The sequence below is a fragment of the Felis catus genome, chromosome D2, assembly GCF_018350175.1.
Source record: "Felis catus isolate Fca126 chromosome D2, F.catus_Fca126_mat1.0, whole genome shotgun sequence".
NCBI lineage: Eukaryota > Metazoa > Chordata > Mammalia > Carnivora > Felidae > Felis > Felis catus.
In genome coordinates, this window is record NC_058378.1 from 35,193,267 (window position 1) to 35,203,191 (window position 9,925).

Below are 9,925 nucleotides of genomic sequence, written 5' to 3' on the forward strand. Positions count from 1 at the left end.
AAGCCATTTCATAGATGTCAAGGCCACATCTAGCTCTGTTTTTCTAGTGGAAAAAGGTCTGGTAAGGAAGCAAGAGCCCCGGTTGTTGGTGGCTGCCAGCCTTATTGGTTCTTAGGCAAATTCTCTCACCTCCTCAATGAAATGGGGCTCTTGGCCTAGATGATCTCTGATATCCATTTGCATTTCTGAAATTGTCTTGTGATCACTCAATTCTATTCAACAATCATTGAGTACTCTGTACCAGACACTTTCTAGGCCCAGGGGAATGACTCATAGTCTCCAACACTTAATGACTCACTATCGTATTGAGTGAGACAGGGAGGGTAGCACAGAGATGGAGGTATGTGTATGTTTGTCCCAGAGTTGGTTTACAACATGCTTTAAAGTCCTGAACAAAAGGCCATGATCTCTGCCTATCTCCTATTGGCCTCGTCCATTTTCTATGGGCGTTGAATATATTAGGAGTCATTACTTATACTTTCACTGCATTTCTGTCCCCTACTTTGAAGGAAAGGCGGGAGCCTCTGTCCATTCTCTGTGACCAGAACCAGCTTATGGCAAGCTCTGATGACGAGGGCAAATGCTCCTTATGCTGCACGTGCTGCGTATTATGAAGGACAAATACAGAATACAAAATACAGCTAAATGCTGAATTAATTATCTAACTAAAATCTAAATGTTGTTTTGCAGCCCACACTCCCCCACTCTGTGAGTTGTTTACTTTTATCAGTTAGATTTTTTAAATCGATATCATGCAAAACATAATTATATTGGTAGAAATCCAAAAACGTTTCCTTATTTGAGATCCACCGTCATCCATCTGACCACTTTGTATCCGAAGACACTCTTTGAACCATCAGCTCAAAAGTTCCCACAGCCCAACAAGGCCAAATGCTAACACACACACAAAACCCCTCCAAGCCAATTGACTTTATTTCTAATGCCAAACACAGCTTTGAAATACTGGTTTAGACAGCACGTGAACTGCTAGTGAATAATTGCTTCAACAGGATCAGCTCTTTAAGAGCCAGAGGAGTAAACATGATCTTCCGTGTGAATAAAATGCAATGGCTGTATACAGATGAGACATATTAAGGGTTTACCTTCAGCTGCGCAATCAGAAGTAGACTCTTTCCTTGCTCAAGTGTGAAAGCCCGTCTCTAAACAGCTTTAACAGCTCTGTGGTGCCAGACAATTGGACCATTGAAAGACAGGACTGGTAAGTGCTACCCATTTCCAGGGATTATTCTGCACGGCTCCATAGAAATAGGGCGCTTTGTCCTGCTTTGCCTTTATGTGAGTAAGCGTCTCATTCTTCCAGGAGCCCCTGCTCCTGCTCTGTCTCTTGCTGTCATTGTTTAACATTAGCAGCAGCAAGGAGGCAAAAGGTAGAGGAGCCAATTGCAAAACAGGCCCATTCTGGTGCCGGGGGCGTAACCTTCTCTTCCTAGGAATTGCTGTTTGGCCACAGACCCATTACTCAGAGTGGACCCTCAAAATGGCTTAGGGTATACTTTTTCTGGGAAGCAATAAAGCCACCCAGAAAGCCATAGTAAACTACCCAACCCAAAAATGTTCATTGAGACCTAACATACACCAACAATTTCCAGGCCTTGGGGAAAGAGCTCTATTTATGACCAAGTCCCTGCTGTCATGGAGCACCCATTCAGTGAGACAACAGAGATAATAAATAATTACATCATATGTCAGGTGGTATTCAGGGCAAGAGAGATAAATCAGGACAAGGGGAAAGATGCTATTCTAGATATGCTGCTCAGGGAAGTTTCCTCCAACAAGGCAATATTTGAATGAAGAAACAGACTGAGTCATGCCCTTATCTGAGTCAAGAGAGTTTCAGGCAGAAGAAACAGTAAGCAAAAAGTCTCTGGTCAGGGTGTGCTTGGCATTTTGAGGACCCGCAGGTGGCACTTGGAGGAGCTGGTGACAGAAATTCCTCCCGCACAGCCTCTTACAGGAGATACTGATGTAGATGGAAAATAAGGAGCTTCCTTTTATTTTTTTACTTTTTGAAGTTTTTGTTTTGAAATATGTTTTTAAGTAAGCTCTACCCCCAATGTGGGACTTGAACTCATGACCCTGAGATCAACAGTCGCAAGATCAACCAATTCAGCCAGCCAGGCACCCCAGGAGGATCCTTTTAAAATTGCTTGTGATGGTCTCTCCATGTGAACAGCGGGTTGATCCTGCCCATAACTGGAGCTCATGTGTTCTAATTCCTTCATCCAGTCTCCTCAACACATGTTGAGGGGCCACAGCTGCTGAAATCCAAGCAGTCTCACAAGCAAACCACAACAGGATGAAAACAAGAAAAATAGGCCAGCCTTAAAATATTCATAAAGAGTGGCTCCTGGGTGGCTCAGTCAGTTGAGCATCCAACTTCAGTTCAGGTCACGATCTCATTGTTTGTGGGTTCAAGCCCTGCACTGGGCTCACTGCTGTCAGCGCAGAGCCCATTTCAGATCCTCTGTCCCCCTCTCTCTCTGCCCCTACCCGACTCTCATGAGCATGTGCACATGTGCACACATGTGTGCTCTCTCGCTCTCTGTCTCAAAAATAAATAACCATTAAGAAAATATTCATGGGGTGGCTGGGTGGCTCAGTCGGTTGGGCATCCAACTTCGGCTCAGGTCATGATCTCTAAGTTCGTGGGTTCGAGACCCACGTCGGGCTCTGTGCTAACAGCTCTGAGCTTGTAGCCTGCTTCAGATTCCGTGTCTCCCCCTCTCTCTGCCCCTCCCCTGCTCACACTCTGTCTCTTTCAAAAATAAACAAACATTAAAAATACATATTCATAAAGAAAAAATAAGTCTGATTAACTTCTGTTGATCATTTACTAAGTTACAAACACTTTATATAATACCCTGTATGTAAGTGTGGTTATCGACATTTTACATACAAGTCCCCTAGATCAGGATTTGAACCCAGGCTGTCTGACTCCAGAACCCGCGTTCTTTCCTGCTGCACAGCATCTTATCCTGTGTACTGCAATCATGTGCATTGGATACAATAGACCTCTGGCTATCCCACTGGCTACAAAGTGTTGCCAGGGAGCAAACTTCCAGTTTTGGTTTGAGACTGCACAGGGACCCCTGATAACTAGCAAGGTTTTGTACACAGTGGCTGTGACTTAATTTCTTACCACCTATGCTTCTCCCAGATGTATACCATGTCTTCATTGCAAGTTTGGCCATTTCACAAACTGAAGGGGTAGCAAAATGCCATCTTTAACCCAACTCACATCCGAAGGACCACAATGGGCCCTCGAGTGATGAGCCTGAGGCAGGGAGGCCTAAGCTTTCAGAGATTTGCCAAATGCTTTCACAGTTAACCAGTGCTTTCTTCCAAATGAGTACCATATGTGTATCTGTCACACATGAAATGCCACAAAGAGGTTAATATTCATTTCCCTTTCTCCAAAGAGACATCTATCATGTGGAATCATGGAAAGGGAGGGTCAGAATGGACCTGAAGTTCTTTGAGACCAATCGTCCTCTGATCGTTCCTGTCTACTACTCCATATTTTTGCCAACTGCTCATCCTGTTCATGTTGGAACACTCTAGTTTCCAGGGAACACACCATGTCCTGAGCAGCTATTCTGTTTCTGGGCAGCTCTGGGAAGCTTCCTTACACTGTGTCAATATCTGGCCTCCCTCAGTCTCCACCCTGTGAAATTAATGTGTACTCTTCCCGGGAGGCTATGCAGTACACCTCTAATCCCTGTTAGGAGGAAGCCAAACATTTGCTATATACTTCTGTTAATATAGCCTATAGTCACAGCTTTTTTGACACTTACATCATACTGTTGACTCACATTGGGTTTTTCATCAACTAAAACTTGTGGGGGTTTTTTTTAGGTTATTGCTGTTAAGCCATATCCCTGTGTCCCCACTAGTACCCTTGATTTAATGAACAGTTATAAGACTTTATATTTATCTCTATTAAACTTTCACTAGATGGCCATCTGTTGATTAAATCTTTCTGGATCTTGATGTTATCCATTTTCTTCTATTCCTCCCACTTTCACTTTACCTATGATTATTTAGGGAAGCATCTGCCAACAGGCTTTCAAAATCAAATATCTATAGAGACCAAGGAGGTGACATGAATAGATCAATGAGGTGTAAGTGCACACTCTGTGTGAGTGATGTGGGCTCTGTGAACAGGGGAGTAAAGCCCCTGCGCATGGGCAAGGGTCAGGGGACAGCTGCTGCTTTACTCCAGTAGACTATTGCCCTGCAGAAATGCAAATGTACTCTTGCCAGTTTTCCAAATTCCATAAGAGAATTTAGAATGAATTTTTTTCACATCACTTGATTTTTTTCAAATCACATTGACCCTATGTTTTTTATAATAGCATGTGGGACAAAAGTATCTGTAGAACAGATATCCTGTGGACCACCAGTTAGCAATCCATTAATTCATTCACTCATTCATTCATCACTAAGCAAATTGAACTATAAGGATGGTGGTCAAAACCTGTAACATGCACTAGAAACCACCTTCCAAGCAATCTGAATTCATTCCCCATCACCCTCTGGATGTGGTCCTTCAACCACTTACTAAACCACCTGCTTGGATGCAAATCCAGCATTCCATTTACAATCTTGCCCAGATAACCTGGAACTGCTCCATAGAGAAAGCAATTCATCTCAGAAGAGAATATATACAGAGTAGGAGGGCAGAGTTCAAGCCCTGGAGTCACACAGTACTGGGTTCTCCTCTTCCCACTGCCATGTCCTGTCTGTGTGACCCCAGGCAAATGCCTTCACCTCTCTGTGCTTTAGTTTTTCTCATCTGTAAAAAGGGAGATAATAATAGTATCTACTTCAGATAGTTAATGTAAATATTTTACAAAACCATGCATGTAGAGCGCTTAGTTGAGGATCTAACACATAGAAATTAATCAATAAATTGAACCTATTCTTATTTTTTATGGCTATCATTATTAGGAATCACATTATTATCTCTGACATCTACTGAAGATGGTGACTGGATGAGAACAGCCCAGTGAGCACAGAAGAGATGCTCTTGGAAACCCAGCATTTTTCCTTCACTCAGGACCCCCTTATCCTGGCAACCTCAGAACACTGCTAAAGCTCCTCTTAGAGAAAATACCTCCAACAGTGAGAGCAGAAATCCCAGTTTGGACTTCATTTGACACAGACCAGATCATGCCACTCCTCTCCTTAAAAACTTTCAGTGAGGGCTTCTGTTTCTTATTGAATGGAGTTCAAACTCTTTTGCCCATCATTCGAGGCCCTCTCCCATGTGGCCTCTGCCCACATCTTCAGTTCTTCTCTCCGGAGAACTTTCCCAGGAGCCCCAACCTTAGGAATTCAGTGCCTGTGAGTAGCCACTCTGTGGACAGGCCCTGGATCCTTCCATACCCATCCTGTGCCCTCTTCTCCCAGGTGAGGTGCCCTCACCTTGCTCTTCACTGACTGAATCCTATCCATCCTTGAAACCCTGTGAAGGCCACCAGGAAAAATGTTTCCTTTGAAATTCTTCAGCATTTTCTGTTCCTACTACTTATTTGGTATTTAGCATATTCTTTTTTAAAAAAAGAAAGAAATATCTTTATATTTTGTTTTTTTGTTTGTTTAACTTTTTAAAAATGTTTTATTCATTTTTGAGAGAGAGAGACAGAGTATGAGTGGGATAAGGGCAGAGAGAGAGGGAGACAGAATCCGCAAATCAGGCTCTAGGCTCTGAGCTGTCAGCACAGAGCCTGATGTGGGGCTCAAACCCGTGAGCCATGAGATCATGACCTGAGCCAAAGTTGGATGCTCAACTGACTGAGCCACCCAGGCACCCCTTTATATTTTATTTTTTAAAACATTTTATTTTTAAGTAATCTCCACACTCAATGTGCGGCTCGAACTCACAACTCTGAGAACAAGAGTTGCACACTCCACCACTGGGCCAGTCAGGCACCCCTACATTTAGCATAGTCTGCTTTCTATTGTTGTTCAACTGGTAAATCACAGAAGAGAGATTGGTTCTTGGCCTTTTTTGTGACTCTCCTCTCAACACACACACACACACACACACACACACACACACACACGCTTCACATAGCACAAGGCTGAGAACACTGAGAATGCTCAATAAAGAAACATTTTTGGCCTGAATGAATGGCCTGAAGGACTATTCCTTTCAACAATTATGGCCCAATAAATTATACTGGCATTGCCTCCTGGAGGGAAAGGCCACACCAAGGCTCCCGCAGATGGAGAAACTGCTCTGTCTGCCAAAACCCAGATGCAGGGCAGCCTTGGCCCTGTTTGGCTGTCTACCTGAATCTGGGTTTAACAACTTGGCCTGCGATTTTACAGCCTGAGTCACCAGGATCAGCACAACAGCATGAGTTCTTTGTCCACATGCTGGTGCCAGGTGCTAAAGGAGCTGGATATGGTGGCTCACCCGGCTCAAGGAGACTTGCAGGCAGAGGAGGGGGTAGCTGTACCCCAAGCCCTGAGGCCACAGGACTTATCTGCAAAAGGAGCCTTTATCTGAACCCTAAACAGGAAAAAAATAAATGAGAAAAGTTTATAGCATGAGGATTCTAGGCTGGATACTGCTGGAGGATGTGCACTAAGTTGGAGGTTGAGATGGGGGAGAGGGGGGGGATATAGAATCATCTTTAAGGTCAGATGAACTGGAAAAACCTGAGAAAAAGGGCCTAGGCTCAGATTTTATTTCCATATTGTAAGAGCTGTGCTCCTAAGAAGGTAAAAAGATGCAGTAATCTATCAAATTTATCCAGTTGTTTTTAAGTTTATTTATTTTTAGTAATCTCTGTACCCAACATGGAGCTTGAACTTATAACCCTGATATCAAGAGTCACATGCTCTACCAACTGAGACAGCCAGGCACCCAAGGAATCCATCAGATTTAAATGTTTAGACTTAAAAAAATAAAAAAATAAATTTTTAGACTTGAAGTTTCATATCTTAAGGGCCAAAGAAATGCAGTATCTGAACAAGCAATATAAGGGTTGAAAACTTATATTAACCTGAGTAGAGGTTAGAAGGCCTCTGGCTTTGTGAGCATTCCCTTTTTGGGTTATAGAGTCAATGGTACAGCAACTATAAATAGGGTTCATGGCAGTGGTATGTTGGTTAGGATTTAACAACCAGTTCTCAAAAAAAGTCCTGATTTGTAGCATTTGCAGATTTCCATGGTGTTAACACACCCACCATGGCCAATTTCAAATTACTAACACAAGGCCCAGAATGTAAGGTTGGGAAGAGACTGTACAGCCAGCTCTTGTGATCCTGGGTAAGTGGCTCTGACACACACGGATTCCCCACATCCTTGAATCCTGTCAAGGTCACCAACAAGAATCTCATCAGCAGCCCACTTCTCTTTTGCAACCTTAAGTAAGTCAGTGCAAAATTATATGAGAAAATAACTCCAAAAATTTTGTGAGATAATATAATTCCCTTAGTGGATAATTAACTTGGAATTAAGTATGGAAATGTTGAAAAGAAGAAAACTCATAGCATTAATATGTTCAAGTTAAGATGTTTGTACTTATTCAGTTTTTTATGTACTTATCAGGCTTGAATTTGGCCTGTTAGTGTAACAGTTTTCAGCCTTGTGACTGTAATTTCAAATATACAGTCAATCTCCTCCTCTTCCTTCCCTTCCCTTTCCTTCCCTTGTCTGTCTGAAAACCATTAGGAAGGCAGAGCAAAATAGATTTGTAGTTGATGCTCATTATTTGTGGATCTCATATTTGCAAATTCACCTACTGACTAAAATGCATTTGTAACCTCAAAATCAATACTCATGGTACTTCTGTAGTCATTCATGGATGTGCACAGAGCAGCAAAAAATCTGAGACACCCCAGGAACACCTTCCTGGCTGAGGTTGAACAAGGTGATGCCCTGCCTTGTTTCAGCTCTCATACTGTAAACAATATTTTCCTTTTCTTGGTCTACATGGTGCTGTGTCTTTCTATTTTTTTCTCTATTTGTTGTTCCATTTCACTGTTTAAGATGGGCTCCAAATGTAGCCCTGAAGTCCTGTCTACTTTTCCCAAATGTAAGAAAGCTGTGATGTGCCTTACAGAGAACATATGTGTGTTAGATAAGCCGTGTTCAGGCATGGGTTACAGTGCTGTTGGCTGTGAGTTGAATGCTAATGAATCAACAATATCTATTAAATGAGGTGCCTTAAACAGAAATACACATAAAACAAAAATGTGGCCAGAGGCTCTCAGGAACCTAGCCCTGTATTTCCCTTAGGAGCAAAGATTTGGTATTCACAAATTCAGTGTTTGTGACAACTTTATAGAACAAAACTTCCTCGAATGAGAATCATCTTCAGAAAGAGTGAGGAACTGTAGTGGACCAGGGCACAGTGTCAGATCTCAGGCAGGATGAGGAGAGGATCCATGCAAAGGGAAGCTCAGAATAGAGATAATCCAAGCAGGGAAAAGAGGGTGACTGTCCAGGTGGGAGAATAATTTACTAATTAATACATAGCAATTGATCAAATAAGTAAACATATGAAAGGTAATGGAAGTCAATTTTCTCTCTGTTTCCTGTCCACTGGAAGGACCTGGAGCAGCATTACCCCAATGGCAATGAGCATACCTTAAGGGAAGGTCCTGGCTTCTAAATAGTATTCTTCATGGCTCCTTGAAGTAATGAATGATTCTAGGGCTAGAGCAGGGAAGATGCAATATAAACCCGAAACATCGTATTTTGCCATGAAGCAAAAGAATGCCCAAAAAATTAGAGTCATATCAAATGGAAAAAGCCAGTTTGATTACAGGTAATATGAGAACCAAAATAAAGAATAGTACTAACAGCTGGGGTGCCTGAGTGGCTCAGTTGGTTGAGCCTCTGACTCTTGGTTTCAGCAAAGGCCATGATCTCATGGTTGGAGCCCCACGTCAGGCTCTGTGCTGACAGCACGGAGCCTGCTTGGAACTCTCTCTCTTCCTCTCTACCTGCTCCACCCCCACCCAGGCACACTCTCTCTCTAAATAAATAAATAAGCAAACTTAAAAAAAAAAAAAGAATGGTAATAATGGATTATAAACCATTGAACAAAATGGGAAACACAGACATAAACAAACAGTTTTATAGAAGCTTTTACAAAATTAGGATATTTACATAGCTTCAAAATAGTGTTAAGTTACAAAGGGACCAAAAATAAGTTTACAGTGAAGACTAGAAGACACCACCTTAATCAGATCGAAGTGAATATGATAAAGGAATGAGAAAAGCTGAAATCACACACCAATTGATAGAATGCAGTAAGAAGAACACAACATTGCTTCTGTAATATTCCTGCCCAAGATACATAGTCTAAACCTACTCGTGTGGATCAAGCATACCCAAACCAGGGGGATGTTCTGCAAAATAATTGGCCTACAACCTTCAAAAATATCAAGTACAAGAAAGTCAAAGAAAGGCTAAGGAACTGTTCCAGACTGAAGGAGAATAAATAAACGTCACAAATAAATGAACATGTGGCGCTGAATTGTATCCTTTTGCTTATAAAGTTCATTGTTGGGACTAGAGACAAAACTTGAATGGGTCTGAGAGTTAATAGTAGTATCAGTGTTAATTTCCTGATTTTAACGGCTATGTTGTGGTTCTATAGGAGAATGTCCTTATCTATAGGAAAGCACACACTAAAATATTTAGAGGTGATGGGGCATCAGATTGGCAACGTACTCTCAGATGGTTTAGGAAAAGGTCTTTGTAGTGTACTCTCAACTTTTATATAAGTAAAAGAATTGCTAAAATTTTCTAGACTTGGGGCATCTGGGTGACTCAGTTAGATAAGCATCCAACTCTTGCTTTCAGCTCAGGTCATGATCTCATGGTTCATGAGATTGAGCCCCGGGTCAGGCTCTGAGCTGACAATGAGGAGCCTGCTTG